The sequence below is a fragment of the Crocodylus siamensis genome, chromosome 3 (genome assembly GCF_052110815.1).
Source record: "Crocodylus siamensis isolate JL-2025a chromosome 3, ASM5211081v1, whole genome shotgun sequence".
Taxonomy (NCBI): Eukaryota; Metazoa; Chordata; order Crocodylia; family Crocodylidae; genus Crocodylus; species Crocodylus siamensis.
In genome coordinates, this window is record NC_143397.1 from 157,590,763 (window position 1) to 157,607,407 (window position 16,645).

A 16,645-nucleotide genomic window follows, 5' to 3' on the forward strand; every position below is an offset into this window, starting at 1 on the left:
AAAAATTAGAGGAGACTCTCCTCCCAACTCCCCTTTTCCATGTCTTTTAAGTGAGTACCAATGAACGAGTAGAAGAGGCAGGTGTCTAAGGTTACACTGTGAACACTAGCTACTTCCAGTTTCTACTATGGTACATCTTGCAATTTACCTCAAGCATAGATGTGTTCTTCATTCACCAGCATCCATAGAAACTGCATTCTGAACTGATGGATACAGATACAGATTTCAAGCAGAGAATACAAATACCAAAATAAATACCAAAGCAGATTAAATGGAGTGGGTATTCACTATACATACTGATTCTAAAGTTATTAGTTCTCCCTTCCATGGGAATTCAAAGTGTGTTTTACAATCTGCCATAGGGAAAAGGTTATATATTAAATATAAATATCTTCCAGCTATAAGTAATTTTCCACAAACTAAATCCTTGGAAACTTAATGTGTGGACTAGAGTATAAATGTACATTGTGTAACAGGGGCCCAGCCAAGCACCATACTCACCAAGACAGCGCTTGCCAGCATGACCTGCAGGCAGCAGATTTCCAGCTTGCAGAGAAACAGCAAGCCTGTTTTCCCAGGGCAGGCTCTGCTGCACTGCCAAACAAGTAGCCAACACATATCAAGTGTTCCCCAGGCTCCATGCCTGGATTGGGCTGAGACTGCATCCCAGAGAGGGAACAGATGGTTGGTGCCTACAGCACCACCTGGGGCCCAAAGGCAACAGCTGCAGGGTATAATGAGCTGCAGGGGCTCCAAACACCTGCTGTCAGAAGCTGGGCATGTGGGGGTGAGTGAAGGAACCAGATTGGCTCATACCAGCCCAGAAAACCCTAAGTAAGTTTGTAATGACCCCAGAATGGGGGGGGGGACACATGGACACATGAGGGCTCTCATGTTTCCCCATGGAAGCAGGGGATTAGAAACCCAGGACCTCAAGCACCTGAGCTTCCCAGACTGATGTTGGATCACCACACTGCTAGGAGAGCCCAGGTACCCACTAGGGGCTAAGCCATGGTTTGTGACTCCCCTGGCCCCACATCACTCCAGGGAATTGCTTAGGACAGGCAGGTCCATACAGACTGAGCAAATACAGGGCAACCCCTGTGGGACTGGGATTTCCTGAGGAAAAGCAATCAGGGTGCTCAGGGTGCCAAAGAGCCTAGGGCATGGTCATTTGAGTTCTTATTGGTTTATTTGCTTCTTTATGCAGGCCATGCCTGGTTGACCCTGAACTTGCAGTAAAATCCAGTGAGCATAGCTAAAACACACCGACTCTGGACAACCTGGCTGCTTCTTTCTCTGCCTCAGCTGTTAGGCGGTCACTCAGGATGGCCAAATGTGAGTGTCCAGCACCAACTGGAACCTCAAGTGAAAAGACGTGGGATGTAGGGGAGAAGGAGCCCCACAGAAGACCCCAATGTCAACCCAAGCCAACCTCATTAAATTCTCTTTGAAAAGGTGCTACCTCCTTATACTTTATTTCAACTACATCAAGACATGGCAGGTGAGATTTGAAAGCAAGAAAGTGAGACACCTGCTGAGCATACAGTGAACAGGCCCCATCCCAGTACAGCTGCTTGATCTGGATCCCTTTACAGTCGCCTCTCAACATAATTTAGCAGTATAGCTATAATATGCACCTTTTTCCCCTCCAAGAAATGATAAATGTCTACAAGACTATTATACTCCTCAACGTTTTATCTATTTTGATCTTTATGTGAAACAGTTTTGTACAATCACAACATAGTCCCTACTCTTTTTATAATTAATTTAGAATATGTATTTTCAGCATATTGTTTCAGCCATCTTAAGGTGATTTCATCACCAGTGTGAAGAGCCTGAAGGCAACCAGGTAGCACTGTAAATGGACATGAGTCAATTATTTCAGAAATGGTTTGAACTTGTCCACAAGGGCATTTGTTATCATTCCAAGGGCCCCATTTGTATAGGTTTGAGGCACAGTGACCCTGTCCAATTCAAAAACAGTTAAGGCAGCCAAATAATGGCATGGCCAGTTAAATTCTGGTTGACTGACTGGAGGATCAGAGGTGATATGGTGATTTTTGGTGCTTGTTCTGACCAATTTTTGTACCACCAAGTAACTAAGGAAAAGTCAAAAGACTTTGAAAGGGTAGGCATCTTGAGGAGAGCCAAGCTATTGGTGGATGGAATATGTCCAGGTCCACTGGCAGCATTGGATTATCATGGAGTGGGGTTAGTAAGTTTAATACAGCATTTGTGCAGTGGAGATGAGGGGGAGCAACATTACTGAGGACTGCTAACCGTGGGAGTGGAGGGGGGATGCAAAATGCCTGACACAAGACGCATTGTAGCATGCAGCTAGGTGTCCACTAGTTTGCTGTGTGACAAATGAGCCTATACAGGGGCACAATATTATGCAACTGAATAGCACAGTACGAGGACAAATGAATGTAGCATGGAGACATTGGCACCACAAGTGGAGCCTGCAAGTTTGGCAAGTAGATTATTCTTTGCTTTGATTTTTAAAGCAGTTTTCTGGAGATGTGATTTATAAGTTAAAGTCTGGGCAAGGTTGACTCCAAGATAAACTGGGTCAGTTTCAAATTTGAGAGGCTGACCATTTAAAGTGATAGTGAGTTTATGATTGGCATTGGCATTATGCAGAAGAAAAATACTTAACACAGTCTGAAATATTTGGTTTGAGGCACCATTTTAGGCAATACTTTGACATCAGTCTCATGTCTCCATCAAGCATGAGTTCCACACTTGAGCTTGAATGGCAAAGGCACTGTCATCAGCATACACAAATAAGTCTCTCAAGTGTCTTGTAGCAGATGCTCAGGATGGAGATTGGTCGGTAACTTGCTGCCAGTTGTGGGTCTTTGCAAGGCTTGGGTAGGCCAATGATTTTTTCTCAGTGACATACTGATAGAATTCATCCTTCATGTATAACATAGTTAAAGAAAAGTAGAAGACAATTACAAGCTTGAGGAATGAGATGTTTCAGATACTCTGAGTACACATTGTCATAGACAGTTGCAGTGCTGGATTCTAATTTGCACAGCACAGAGTTTTCTTGGTGAAGAGGTTTGTGGATCTTGGTTCTGAACATTTTGATGAAAATAACACCATTCCTTATGCATTATTCACTCAAAATCCTTGTTACGGGGGCCTCTTTCCCCTTTCAAAAGGTGTTTGGTGATGGCATTGGCTGACACAAATGATTGAGTTTGGGCTAGGGGATACTGAGCCACTCCCAGGTGGTAAATGAGGCCCCAGGTCCTCCAAATGGAGTGGCAAAAATTAAGTCTTGAAGTCAAGTCCTCCCAGTGCTTCCAATGAGCAGCATCAAGCTATTCAAGCAGGTGATCTGCAACATCTGGATCACCAGATTTTTCATGCTCATTTAGACCAGCACATTTCATCCAAGCAAGGAGTGTACAGGGGACAAAATACTTTGGGAACAGAGGATTGTGCTGCTTTATAGAGGGCACCATGAAATACTTACAGGCTTCATCAAATGGGATATTTTTGCATGGGATGGTGACAATGGATCACTGAATAGTCTAGAGGAATAGAGACCAACTAGCTTTCCTGTAGCTCCATCTGGTTTTCTTATACATTTAATGACCAGCAATTACAGGCCAATGTGGGTGACTGATGGATGGTGTTCACTGTGTGGAAAGTCATCTAGAACAATGCAAAATGCTGGTTCTGGGTAGCTGTTGACTGATTAACCCAACATATGTCAGGGAAGTAATCTTGGTCCTGTCTTGGTGAGTGGAAAGTGCCATGCTGTTTAGAGTTGTGGATCAGGGGAAGGTCATGGCTGGATGCCCAATTTTGTAACAGTTCACCATCTTCATTTGAGTATGAGTAACCCCAGTCTGTGTGGCTGGGTGAGAGAGAGATGGAGGGAGGTTTCACTTGATTGTTTATAGACATTTGCAACACTGAAGCTTCCATCCTGTTGATGTTGAACAGAAAATGTTGTCCTTAAAAACTGGCAAACATTCTTTCTAGTCCCTTTTCCTATTCTGTGGGCTCACCCTGGCCTGCTTGCCTTGGAGTTCAGATCCCAACCCCCAAAGTCAAGTCTCTTTTTGTCCTGACTAACACTCGGCTTCTTGGACCCCTTCGTCCATGCTTCAGCCTGTTGGGCCTCAGCCCCTTTTTTCTCTAGCTGAGGTCCTCAGCTCAGGTCCACTGATTTGGAACCTAGCTCTTCAGGCCTCAACCTTGCAGTGGAGGGTACTCACCAGGTACCCCACTCATGGCCTTCTCCACCCCTACAGCCACTCCCAGTCCTCTGGTTATTCAACAAAAACAAACAAACATACACCAGCACAACTGAAATGAAAGCAAATTGCTTCCACAAAGTTCATCCCACTGTTTGTCAATATCCAATCATAACCTATAATTCCCAGAGATAGGCCTACTTTCACCCTTGTGGGTACCTTAGGTATCCCTGAGCACTGCTTCCCATAGTCTGCTTCCCTGGGGACTGTTCCTTTCCATGCAGGGCCTTCAGGGTCTGATTGCCCACTCTGGTTCATGCTCTGGGTTTATATTTCTGGAAGCCATGCCCCCTTTCTATCATGTGCCCTCCCTAGCCCTGCATAGGGGTTTTATTCTCTTAATTAAAGGCCAGCCTGCACTTCTGCAGCCACAACCCCACAAAACTGGCTTAACCTGCTGCATCCTCTTAAAGTAACAGGGGCCTCCTGACTCCCTGTTACAGTCCCTTCTCCTCTCCCTCCACTGTGCCCAAGTAACAGTGTTTGGGTTCCCTGTTATATACTCCAATCTCTCTTTTTTTCTAAGAAAAAATGGTATTTTGGAAAAAAAAAAAAGGAATCACACAGTATACATTCTCATTTGTTTTGTGAGCATGTACAATCCTCAGACAAGTATATTGTCCAAATAAAAAAAAACAAAAAACTAGAACATGGTAAATGAGTGCCTTGTCTATTAAGCAGTTAGATCTAACAGTCTTCCGTATCTGCCATTGTGATACATAGAGATACACCAAGTCATTACCTTTTTCAGCATGTGGTCTACTAATTTTTTTGTGCAGATCAATCCTAATGCTCTTAAACACACACATACTCAATTGATACTAGCTTGCTTGAATGGGAACACAGCTCTTAATAATATTGACAAAATTTAAAATTTGTCTGTCTTAGTTTTACTTCCTCAGCTTCCCTCTAATACAAAGATGTATGACAGCTTCCTTCAGAAACCTGCAGTAGATATGAGGTGTAGAGAACTAGATCTTCAACTTCTGATGCTGGAATAAAAGGGAAGACGGTCAGAATTGCATCCATTTTATGCTGGGCCAGACTGGGCCCACAAACAATTTGTAGGAATCAGCCCACAGGGTAAAGCCAGTATAGGTGCTACATGGAGCTCATGCCCTGGACCAGCTTTGCATGTTGCTTAAATCACACATGCAACTCCAGCCCTTTCATGCCACATGCAGCACATAACATCCCAGCCTGGTGTGGCATGCAGCACATGGGACCAGTCCAGGATACAGGTCATATGTGGTACTTGTGCCAGCCTGGCCCTGCATGTAAATCTGGCACATGCAGCTGATTTGCACGTCACATCCAGACTAGCCCCAAATCCATCATGCAGAGTTCAAAAGTGCCACATGTAGTAAACACCTGAAATTAGCCCCACACTCTGTGTGCAGCACATGCCAGCTCCAGCCCTTATACCATGTGCAACCTGCACATAGGCTCCATGAAATTTATTTAGCATGCAGGGGCAGGGTTGGTATGCACTGCACGCAATGTAGTAATCCAAGATTGATGTGGGCCATATGATAGGGCTCTACTGGCTGAATCCAGGCTGTGGGTGCTCTCTTTGACATCCCTGCAATAAGTCATTTTTGGCAGCTGTCAAAACTCAGAAAATATTTCTCAGTTCAAGAATGGAATTTTTGGCCAAATGGATACCTGATTGCCTGTGCACGAAAGTACTCTCCAGGAAGATGGGACTCCTAGATTCAAGAACCTGCTCTGTCTGATGCCTACCAAGAACTTGACTCCATCTTCCATATTCCATACAAGTATGCTGACTCTGAGGGTATTGGTTATTCATGGATCACTCTCTCTCAGGCTAAGTACAGACAGTCAAAAAGCCCAAGGCTGAATTGATTTAATTTTTGCAAGTTTCGTAGATTTCATAGACATTAGGGCTGGAAGGGAACTCAGAAGATCGAGTCCAGCCCCCCACCCCCTGCCCAAAGGGCAGGAAGTCAGCTGGAATCATAGGATCCCAGCAAGCTAAGCATCCAATTTATTCTTGAAGGTGTTCAATGTAGGTGCTTGAACCACATCCAATGGCAGGCTATTCCAGACCTTGCAGGCTCAGACAGTAAACAAATTCTTCCTTATGTCCAGCCTGAAACGGTCTTCAAGTCGAATGGTTATAAACTACAGCATCATCCTTTGGGGCACTCTGGTGAACAAACATTCCCTCAGGTACTGGTGGTCACCTCGATAAACTTATAGGTAGCCAGCAGATCACCACTGATCCTGCACTTTTGCAGGCTAAGGAGCCCCATGGCTCTCAGCCTGTTGTCGTAAGATCTGTTTTCATGACTTCTGATCATGCATGTGGCTCTTCTCTGGACTCTCTCAAGCTTTTCCACATCCTTTTTGAATTGTGGAGACCAAAACTGGATACACTACGGTGTAGTGTCCGAAGACTGGAAGAAGGCCAATGTGGTGCCGATCTCCAAGAAAGGGAGGAGAGTGGATCTGGCAAACTACAGGCCCATTAGCCTGACTTCTATCCTGGGGAAGATCTTAGAAAAGTTTATTAAGGAGGCCATGCTTGATAGACTGGCCCAGGCTAACATCCTAAGGGATAGCCAGCATGGATTTTTTGCGGGTAGGTCTTGTTTGACCAATCTCATTTCCTTCTATGACTAGGTGGCCTATCATCTGGACAAGGGGGAAGAGATTGATGTCATATATCTTGACTTCAAAAAAGCCTTTGATCTGGTATCCCATGATCACCTCTTGGCCAAACTGGCCAGTTGTGGCCTTGGCTCCACCACAATCCGCTGGCTGGGAAACCGGCTCCGTGGTCAGACCCAGAGGGTTGTAATTGATGGCAGTCACTCATCGTGGTGCCCTGTGACCAGTGGGGTCCCTCAAGGCTCTGTCCTGGGACCCATCCTGTTCAACATCTTCATTAATGATGTGGACATTGGAGTCAGGAGTGGACTGGCCAAGTTCGCCGATGACACCAAACTTTGGGGCAAAGCATCCACGCCAGAAGATAGGCGGGTGATCCAGGCTGACCTGGACAAGCTCAGCAAATGGGCAGACGAGAACCTCATGGTGTTTAACACTGAAAAGTGCAAGGTTCTCCACCTTGGGAGGAAAAACCTGCAGCATCCTTATAGGCTCGGCAGTCCTACGTTGGTTAGCACTACAGAAGAAAGAGACTTGGGGGTCATCATTGACCACAAGATGAACATGAGCCTGCAATGCAATGCTGCGGCTAGTAAAGCGACCAAAATGCTGGCGTGCATCCATAGATGCTTCTCGAGCAAATCCCGGGACGTCATTCTCCCCTTGTACTCGGCCTTGGTGAGGCCGCAGCTGGAGTACTGCGTCCAGTTTTGGGCTCCACAATTCAAAAAGGATTTGGAGAAGCTTGAGAGAGTCCAAAGGAGAGCCATGTGCATGATCAGAGGTCAGGAAAACAGATCTTACGACAACAGGCTGAGAGCCATGGGACCAGCCATAGCCTGGAAAAGCGTAGGCTCAGGGGTGATCTGATGGCCACCTATAAGTTTATCAGGGGTGACCACCAGGATCTGGGGGAACGTTTGTTCACCAGAGCGCCCCAAGGGATGACGAGGTCAAACGGTCACAAACTCCTGCAAGACCGTTTCAGGCTGGACATAAGGAAGAATTTCTTTACTGTCCGAGCCCCCAAGGTCTGGAACAGTCTGCCAGCAGAGGTGGTTCAAGCACCTACATTGAACACCTTCAAGAGTAAATTGGATGCTTATCTTGCTGGGATCCTATGACCCCAGCTGACTTCCTGCCCTTTGGGCAGGGGGCTGGACTCGATGATCTCCCGAGGTCCCTTCCAGCCCTAATGTCTATGAAATCTATGAAAGCTGCGGCCTCACCAAGGCTGAGTACAAGTGGAGAATGATGTCCTGAGATTTGCTTGAGAAGAATCTATGGACGCAAGCCAGCATTTTGGTCCTTTTACTAGCCGCAGCATCACATTGCAGGCTTATGTTCATTTTGTGGTCAATGATGACCGCCAAGTCTCTTTCTTCCATAGTGCTAGCCAGTGTACCACTGCCGAGTCTATAAGGATGCTGCAGAGTTTTCCTCCCTAGGTGGAGAACCTTGCATTTTTCAGTGTTAAACACCAAGTTAGTCTAGGATCCATAGATTGAACCATTAAGCAAGTGAACAGCCATTCACTTCTGATTCCCAAAATGCAGCGACATGCCTGCACTGGCCTAGACTAGAAGCCAGGGGGAGCTAGAGCACACCTCCCTGCTCTGCTGGAGCAGACAGCTTGGGCCAAGACTAGCCCCCTCACCTTGAAAAGGGCAGTTTGTGGGGGAGATGTAAAGCATCCTGGGATGCTGGGGGACTGTGTGTTAACTTCTACCCGGAGGGGATCTGTGACAGAAGTTCAATAAACTGATTCAACCTAAATAAATGAATCTGGATACTACATCCATCCAGGCTTATCTTCAACTAGTTTTGTCTGTTTTTCAAAAGGTTTCTGTGGACTGAACTTCTGGGTGAACTACAGACAGTCAAAAAGCCCAAGACTGAATTGATTCAATCTTTGCAGGTTTGTCTAAACTGCCTTGATTGAACCAATAAGTAAACTGGTGTTCCCTTTTCAAACCAGAAAAACAGCCAGATGCCTGCAGTGGCCCATACCAATAGCCGGAGGGGGGGAGGGGGGCGGTGCTAGAGCCTTCTGGCCAGCTGAGGAGTGGGCATAGGGGGAAAACCTCCCCATCCCAGCATCTGACCCCCAGCCAGAGTCTCCCCAGCATGGGAGTAGCAGGGAGGGGATAAGCCCCCAATCCCTTTATCCCCCGTGTCCACAGCTGGGAGCTGGGCAAGTCCCCTAGCTACAACCCCTCCTCATCCCTAGGCAGGCTGAGCAGCAGGCATGGGGAGGGAACCCTCCCCACTGGACCACCAGCTGGGGTTTCCCTGGCATGGGGGGAAGGGGACAGGAGAGAAGCCCCCAGAGGGTAGTTTCTTCCTCACTCCCCACCCACCCATAGCTAGGAGCTGGGTGAGTCCCCTAGCCATGCCCCTCTTTGGCCAGTGGGCTGGCTGAGGAGGCAGTGGGATGAGAAAATTGCTCGTCCCCTCCTGGCTCTGGTGCAAGTGAAGGGGAAGCCCACAGTGGGGGTTTTACTCCCCTCACCTGAGCTGGAAGCCAGGCTGGTCATCAGGCCACAACCCTTCCTTGGCCATGGGCCAGACTCAGAAGGCGTGACAGCGGAAAACTTCCCCTCTGGCTGTGCCAGGAACAGCTGGGAGTCTGGACCCAGAAGGAAGGAGGTGTTTCCCTATCCCCCACTTCTCCCTGCTTAACTGGACTGTCAGTCAAAGAGGGAACATGGCCAGGCTCCCAGCAGGCCAGCTAAGGAGGGAGTGGGGGAAAATCCTCCTCCTGCCTGGTTCCAGACCCCCCACTGAGCTGTGCCTCTTGGCAGGTGCGGGGACAGGGCCAGGGGAATCGGCATGGCTCCCAGCTGCAGGGGATGAAAAAGCCCTGACTGACAGGTCGGGGAGCCCTGCTCTGCTGGAGGAGAGAGCACAGCCCAGGGCTGCACAGCATCCTGGGATCCTGGAGGACTATGAGTTAATTTGAATTGAGAGGGGATCTGGGACAGAAGTTCCATAAACCAGGTTTACCTATATCTGTTAAGTCTGATACCACACCCATCCAAATTTACCTTAAAGCAGTTTCAGCCATTTTGAAAGCAGTTTAAGTGCACTAAACTTCTGTTCTTTAAAGGGTAAAACCAGTTTCTGATCACTTAAAATAGTTAATGTATAACTTCTGTCCCTAGCCCTGTTGTGTTACAGAATTGAACTGATCTCCAATCACTTATACTGGCTTATGTGTAATTTCTGTCCCTAACCTCAGTGTCTACTGCTGAACTGTATCTACCCAGCTTTAGTCTCATGGTCTGTCTTTCAAAATATCTTCCTTATTTTGGCATCAAGATCCCACCTCTGTATTTATTTAGCTAATATGACTATCTCAGTGGAAAGGTTCCTTAGCTTCTCTGAACTGTTCATCAATTTTATTTTTGTATAGCTCCAGCTCTGTTATTAATTAAATCAAATCATATTTCAAATGAGGCTATGCCAATAAATTCATCAATGTACAGTCTTTCAGATCCTTCCTGACAAGAAAATTGTGTCCATCTGGGCTAATGTCCAAAGCATGTGTGAGAGAGATTCTTTTCTTGCTCAGTGAATATCCCTTGAGAATGTATTTTGTAATGATGTGACCAATTAGCTAGTTGTGTGAAGAGTTAGTACTATTTAATGCAGAGTTCCTAGTCTTTGACAGCTAAAAAAAAAAGTTTAAGCCTATGGCAGGAAGCTAGTTTTCCTTTGTAACATCACAAAATGTGGAGACATCCAGTGTGTACTCCTAGCCACAGAGGTCCATTTTAAAATGGTATAAGACAAAGGTTGAAGAAAAGCTAAGATTTCTATTACAGCAGGTTACTGATAAAAATTATTCCTCTTATCTCATATCTGCCTTTATCACTCCTCCGTATTGCACAGTATTGCTCTGTATTATAGAAAATCCATCATTCTGCATCCTCTTCCTTGGGCCATGGAGAAGTGTGAAGAAAACTAACATTTAAAAACAGGCTTGTACATGAAAAAGAGGCAGGAAAAAAATTTCTAACTGTTTGAATAAAAAAAAAACAAAAAAAAAAAAAACCAAGCACACTAATAGGTAAAAGGAAAAAGAAAAACCAAACAACCCAAACCAACCAACCAACCAAACAAAAAAAAAACCATGCACACTCTGCCCAGTAGCTTTAGTTTATATTGTGAGCTACAGTAATGCTTTCTGACCTATGAGAACAATAAAATTTGTCTAGACAGCAGTCAATAAACCACCAGATATATTTTCCTAGGGTAATATAATTAGAGCAGGCCTGAAAACGTCCAAACAAATAAAATTTCAATGAAGAAAAGGAAAATATTTTTTATGACTTTATTCATTTTCTTGGGTGGTTCTAAATATAATGCACATATGCACATTTTTACCTGGAAAATATCCAGATTCCGATAACCCCCACAAGCCTAGTGAGTCATATTATGTTCTTAATGTCAGTCTTATGGCATCTTTCCCTGACAAAGCTAGTCTCTGACAGCACTGTATGGCTTATGAGGGTATCAAGCAGTACATGTAAAGGTATTATAGAGCATTGCCAACTGTAAAGGGTGCTATAAAGGTGTTTACTTTGAGGATCAGGACAACCTATACTTCCAGCCATCTTTCTTACCTTCCTAGCCTGCTAATTTGAAAGATTTGTTTCAGTCACTGTTTGCCAAAATAGATTTCACAGAAGCCACAGGAGAAAAGAAAAGTGCGGGAGCATTTATTACATTCTGCCCAAGAAATAACAGGGTTAATAATGTTTGATAAGCTTGTGCAATGTAAAGAGTGAAAAGAACTGGTGCATTTTTAAAGGGATTGTCAGTCTCATTTGAGGCAGGCGCAACAGTCACCCAGAGAACTCTGTCAGTAAGCCATGTCATTAATAATGATTTATGGATATGGATATTCACAACAGCTGTGTCCTCACCTTTAAGTACCTCATACAATATTTAGAAAGTACTGGGAGATACTACAGCAGGGAAGCTACTAAATTGCTAGAAGGCACTGCTGGTTTAAACTGTTTAGTGTGCCTCCTCAAAATCAGCATACTGATTTTTCAGAGAACATCTCTCTCTTTCCCCCAGTAAACCTGCTGCAAGCAAAGTAAGCAACATGCAAATCTTCCAGTCAGATGCATATCTTGTGAACCAAGATGCTGTAGGTTTTGGCACCAACATTAGGCTATATTGTCAATGTATGCATTTGCTGGCTGTTAACAAATTGCACTCACTCCATTAACAAGAAATAGAAACATATGGTGCAGCTCTCCAAAAATGCTTTTTGTTGCAAACTCCATAAATGCCATATTTTGGTGCTTGCTTCATAAAAAAAAAAAAAAAAAAAAAAAAAAAAAAATCTATATTGCCATGGCTCAAAATGCATGAAAAGTGACTTTCATAAAACAGGAAAGACTGGGCAGTCTAATAACAGGGTTTTCAGAATGCAGGACATAATTTTCAATGCCTGACATTTGAAAGCAGTAGGACATATGATTAATAACATATAGTTCTTATCATTTTTTAATCTTCAAAGCACTTTACAACAATTCATTCCAAGAGTACCCCACAAAGCTGGGTAAATGTTATCCATTACTATTGGGTAAATCCCATTTTACAGATGGGAATACTCAAGAAATAACAATATTTGCAAAAGGGTTGCATGAGGTATGCACTGCCAGATCTCTGAGAGACCACATGCATGTGTTATCAGGTGTTCTTGTGATCTTTAGCTGCCTATATGTGCTTGGGAGTGGCATTTTAATTAAAGCGGTTCCCAGACGGCTGATCTCATTAATATGGCTCACTGTCACATGTATTAAGCCCCTAAGTATTTGCCAATGGCCGTGGGACACTTTATCTAAAGCTCATTCAACAAGCTTCAGATTAAGTGCCCCCATGGCCATTTAAAAACATGTGAAGGCTTAATACCCGTTATGGTGAGGTGACACTGAAGTGTTCTAATTAAAACAGAGCAGATGCAATTAATCCAGTCTACTCCAACATGCTCTAATTAGAACATGAACAAGCATGTCTGTAGATACCCTTTAGAGCTTTCTAGTCTTACAATGGTTATGAATACTTTTTGGGCAACCAAAACTACTTCTGAACTTGTATTGAATTCAGTTAGTAGTTGCAGCCAAAAATGGGTGGGGGGGAGGGGGAGGAAGTGGAAATGCCATTCTAAGTTTTAGGATGAAGCACAGTTAAATTTGAAAGAGTTTTGCTACATTTGAACCATTCTCCGCTGATCCACATATAACAGTTAGAATGTAACAACTTCTACTCTTTTGAAATGGCTCAAAAGGTTCAGGTTGGCTGATCTCCGGCAGGCTTTAAACTAGGCTCGTTGGAGGAAGGGGAGGATAAGAACGGAGGGAGCCATGAAACATGGAATTGGCAGTCACCCACAAGAACAGCCTAGCCAAGACAGGTGACAAGCACAAGAAATACCCCAGTAAGAGACAGGGGTCCAGATAGTCCTGGGATTAGGGAGGCAGTGCATGCACCTTCAGGAGGCCTTAAATACATGAAACTTGGTGGGATGCAATGCACGATGGGGCGGTGAACATCAAGGGCTATAGGCTATACAGAAGGGTTAGAACAGGGAGGAAAGATGGGGGTGTCGTGCTCTTTGTCAAAGAGCAATACCCATCCTCAACAAACAACACTGGGTCAGAAGAGGGACAGACTGAAGTGCTCTGGGTCAGAATACGACGGGGTTTGGGGCAAAAGGACTTAATGGTGGGGGTCTACTACAGGCCACCCAACCAGGTGGAAGAACTGGACCGGGAATTCTTAGGTGGAAAGGCAGTTAAGTCAAAGGATGTGGTGATCATGGGTGACCTAAACTATCTGGACATCTGCTGGGAAGAACAGTCATCCAGGTCTGACCACCCACGTAGGTTCCTAGACAACTTAAAGGACCTCCATCTAACCCAGGAGGTGCACAGTCCCACGAGGGGAAATGCCTTATTGGACCTGGTCCTGGCCACAGGCAATGACCTGGTGAGGGGGCTGCGGGTGCTTGACCACCTGGGCAATAGCAATAATCACCTACTGGAATTCACCATCCAGCGCAAGGTGTCAAAGGCCTGCAGCAAGGCAGCAGCCCTGGACTTCAGGAGGTCAGATTTCCATGAGGTAAGGAGACTAGTCGGGGGGCTCTGAGGTCCCAGAAGGGAGGGGAGTTGGGAGTCCAAGAAGAGTGGTTGTTGTTTAAGTTGCTCCAAGCCCAAAAGGTGACAATCCCAATGTGGATCAAAGTGGGCAAGAGGGCTCAAAAGCCCCCATGGCTCACCAAAAGCATCCAGGAATGTCTCAAAGCTAAAAAGGAGGCATACACCCAATGGAAGGGAGAGGCCATCACCAGAGAGGATTTTCATAGTTTCATAGTTTGTAGGGTTGGAAGGGACCTGAGCAGATCATCTAGTCCGACCCCCTGCCATGGCAGGAAAGAATACTGGGGTCAAATGACCCCAGCAAGATCTTCATCTAACCTCCTCTCAACCACCCCCAGGGTAGGAGCCTGCACCACTTCTCTTGGAAGCTGGTTCCAGACCCTAGCCACCCTGACTGTGAAGTAGCGCCTCCTGATATCTAACCTAAATCTACCCTCTGCCAGCTTGTGACCGTTATTCCTGGTCACTCCTGGCAGTGCTCGGGGAAACAGTGACTTCCCCAATGCCTGCTGATCCCCCCTGACTAGTTTATAACAGGCCATAAGATCCCCCCTCAGCCTTCTCCTCATAGGGCCTGCCCTGCTGACCCCTGATCATACGAGTGGCCCTCCTCTGGACCCTCTCCATGCTGTCCACATCCCTCTTGAAGTGCAGCGCCCAGAATTGGACGCAATACTCCAGCTGCGGCCTGACCAGTGCCACATAGAGGGGGAGGATCACCTCTTGGGACCTGCTCGAGATGCATCTGTGGATGCATGCCAAGGTGCGGTTGGCCTTCCTGACTGCCTCTCCACACTGCCGGCCCATGTTCATCTTGGAGTCAATGATGACCTCCCAGATCCCTTTCCGCCTCCGTGCTGATAAGAGGGGAGTTCCCCAACCTGTAGGAATGGTGCTGGTTGTTCCTCCCAAGGTGCATCACCTTGCACTTGTCTGTGTTGAAACCCATCCTATTCTCGTCTGCCCACCCTTGTAACCTGTCGAGGTCTGATTGTAGCCTGTTGCATCCTTCCAGTGTGCCCACATCCCCCCACATCTTAGTGTCATCAGCAAATTTGAACAGGGTGCTTTTTACCCCCTCATCCAAATCACTGATGAAGATGCTGAACAGTGCGGGCCCGAGGACCGAGCCCTGCGGAACCCCACTGCCCATGTCCTTCCAGGTTGAGAAGGACCCATCTACTACCACCCTCTGGGTGTGGCCCTCCAGCCAGTTGGTGACCCATTTGAATGTGTGGGTGTCTACACCACAGCCCCAGAACAGGGTGAGAGACAGTGTCAAAAGCCTTCCGGAAGTCCAGGAAGATTATATCCACTGCTACCCCTGCATCTAACGATCTGGTGATCTGATCGTAAAAGGCCACCAGGTTGGTCTGACAGGACCTTCCACTGATGAACCCATGTTGGTTGCCCCTAAGCATGCAGTCCCCTGCTGGCTCCTCCTGGATGTGTGCCAGCATAATTTTCTCGAACATCTTGCCTAGGATCGAGGTGAGACTAACCGGCCTATAGTTTCCTGGGTCCTCCTTCCTGCCTTTTTTGAAGATGGGGACCACGTTGGCCCTCTTCCAGTCCTCCGGTACCTCACCAGAGCACCACGAGTGCTCATAAAGTTGTGCCAGGGGACTTGCAATGACCTCAGCCAGTTCCTTTAGAACTCTAGGGTGGAGATCATCCGGGCCGGCTGACTTGAATACGTCCAACCCCTCCAGAAGCTCCCTAACTAAATCCTCGCTAACCCGTGGCCCATGTGTGCCTCCCCCGGGGCCCAGCAGGGAGGTGGCTGTTCTGGTCCCTACTTAGGAAGACGGAGGCAAAGAAATCGTTAAACATGTTAGCTTTGCCGTCTGGTGTGACGACCAAGTTACCCATATTGTCCTGCAAGGGCCCCACATTACCCGGGACCTTCTTTTTACCCCCTATGTATTTAAAAAAAGACTTCTTATTGTCCTTAATCTGGGAAGCTAGTCCCAGTTCCATCTCTGCCTTGGCCTTCCCAACTGCCCCCCTACATCCCCAAGCAACTACAGAATAGTCCTCCCTGGTGATGACCCCTTCTTTCCACTGGGTATAAGCCTCCTTTTTAGCAAGGAGACATCCCCGGATGCTTCTGGTGAGCCATGGAGGCTTGTGTGCTCTCCTGCTCCCTTTGATCCTCGTTGGGATTACCTTCTTTTGGGCTTGGAGGGTCGTCTCCTTGAGGAGCAACCACTCTCCTTGGACACCTGGCTCCCCTCCCCCCTGGGACCTCAGCACTTCTCCAACTATCCTCCTTAGCTCGTTGAAGTCTGCCCTCCTAAAATCTAGGGCCGCTGCCTTACTGCATGCCTTTGCCACCTTGCGCTGGATGGTGAATTCCAGCAGGCGATGATTGCTGTCTACCCAGGTGGTCAAGCACTCGCAGCCCCCTCACCAGGTCATCACCCGTGGCCAGCACTAGGTCCAACAAGGCGTCCCCCCTGGTGGGGCTGTGCACCTCCTGGGTTAGATGGAGGTCCTGCACTCTGGCCAAGATCCTACGTGAGCGTTCAGACCTGGCTGACTGCTCTT

The 16,645-nt window shown here is 46.6% G+C and overlaps 1 long non-coding RNA gene across 1 annotated transcript in view; it reads right to left on the reverse strand.

The window, feature by feature from the left end:
* Positions 1-1,524: 1,524 nt before the first annotated feature.
* LOC149869035 (uncharacterized) overlaps positions 1,525-16,645 on the reverse strand; it is a 79,900-nt gene continuing 64,779 nt past the window's right edge. Inside the window, exon 6 of the long non-coding RNA XR_016441062.1 lies at positions 1,525-3,949. This is a non-coding gene — a long non-coding RNA (uncharacterized LOC149869035). The remainder of the gene's footprint in view (positions 3,950-16,645) is intronic.